Here is a 1533-nt window from a genome sequence, read left to right on the forward strand (position 1 = left end):
CGCAAAATGCTTGCATCATATAACTGAAGTGGGTAACTGAAGCTTGGGTGCATGGCATTGCTTGGGTGTTGTACTTGCAGCATCATACAACTTTCCAGGCCACCAAAGTAGTGGCAGGCCATTCAAAATGCTTGCATCATATAATGTCAACTGCAGTCGCCTGTACTAACATCGTATGATGTAAACCACAGTTGAAGGGTTAATAACTTGTGAGAGAAAAGTTGTATTTTGATTCATTGCTAAAACATTTTACCTTTTTCCACTCTAAACATTTTAGCTAAAATGTTTTTAAGTTTCTGTTTGAGATGACTAACTAGTAAAAATACTTAACTAACTTAACTTTAAAAAAATTTATTTTTATGTAATAAAAATTACTGATTAAGAAGGTTAGAATAGAAACTGCTTTGTATTTTTATTTAGGTTGAAAGTCTAACCCCACAATTGATAAATGCTGGAAGAATCCGTATGGCTTATCCAACTAACAAGGTAAAAAATAACATTTATGTTCACTTTAACTCAAAAGGCATATTTTGCCATTGTGATGGTCTGTAATGTGTAGCAGGAAATTGTGCTTGGTGTATCAAATAGGTAAACTTGGTATTGAAAAATACCGTTTTCATTATGGTACTTTTTTTTTATTATTCATCATTTTACAAAATTGCTCACTTCAATTATTCACCAGGTAATAAACCTAAAAATATTGTGTAATTCTAACCAGTTACCCTCTGAACACTTTTTAAATTGGGTTAAATGTATGATAAACATAAATCTATTATGAACATAAATGTATTATAATTGGTAACAGTAAGTATTAAAAATAATGTATAAGGATATGTTTGGATTAAACTTGCCAGGTTTAGTTGTTGATGGTCTCAGTACACATTAGAAAGGAATTTTTCTCAAAGGAGATTTAAATTGAATAAAAAATACAAAAAAGCTAATCAGTAACAGAAAATGCAAAATTAATAATTTGGTATTGAAAAATACTGTGATCATTATGGTACTTTTTTATTATTATTATTCATTTTACAAAATTGCTCACTTCAATTATTCACCAGGTAATAAACTAAAAAAAATTGAGTACTTCTAACCAGCTATTGCTAAAACTTTTTACCTTTTTTCACTCTAAACTTTTTAGCTAGAATGTTTTTAAGTTTCTGTTTAAGATGACTATCTAGTAAAAATACTTAAATAACTTAACTTTAAAAAATTTATTTTTATATAATAAAAATTACTGATTAAGAAGGTTAGAATAGGAGATTCTCCCAGTTAATTTGGCTGCTTATTATGCATGGTATTTGAGTTAATTTTTATCTTTTTATTTCACACAAAAATAATTTTAATGAACTTATTCAATTAATTGCCACTAAAGTATTCAGTAAATGATATTCTCTTGTTTCAAACTAAGAATTTGGTCATTATATCCATCAAATATTATTATGCTCTACACTTACAATTACAAATATTTTTACATTCTTTGAAAAGGTTACTGCTTATGTAGATGAGGGTAAGAGTGTAGATTTGGTCTATATT

General features: G+C 27.8%; 1 protein-coding gene across 1 annotated transcript in view; it reads left to right on the top strand.

Annotated features, from left to right (window-relative positions):
• Positions 1-502, top strand: part of LOC106470487 (vinculin-like) — a 100847-nt gene extending 100345 nt beyond the window's left edge. Inside the window, exon 13 of the mRNA XM_013931047.2 lies at positions 421-502. The gene's annotated coding sequence lies outside the window, so the exon portion shown is untranslated. The remainder of the gene's footprint in view (positions 1-420) is intronic.
• The last annotated feature ends 1031 nt before the right edge of the window (positions 503-1533 follow it).

The sequence above is a fragment of the Limulus polyphemus genome, unplaced genomic scaffold (genome assembly GCF_000517525.1).
Source record: "Limulus polyphemus unplaced genomic scaffold, Limulus_polyphemus-2.1.2 Scaffold4034, whole genome shotgun sequence".
Classification (NCBI taxonomy): domain Eukaryota; kingdom Metazoa; phylum Arthropoda; class Merostomata; order Xiphosura; family Limulidae; genus Limulus; species Limulus polyphemus.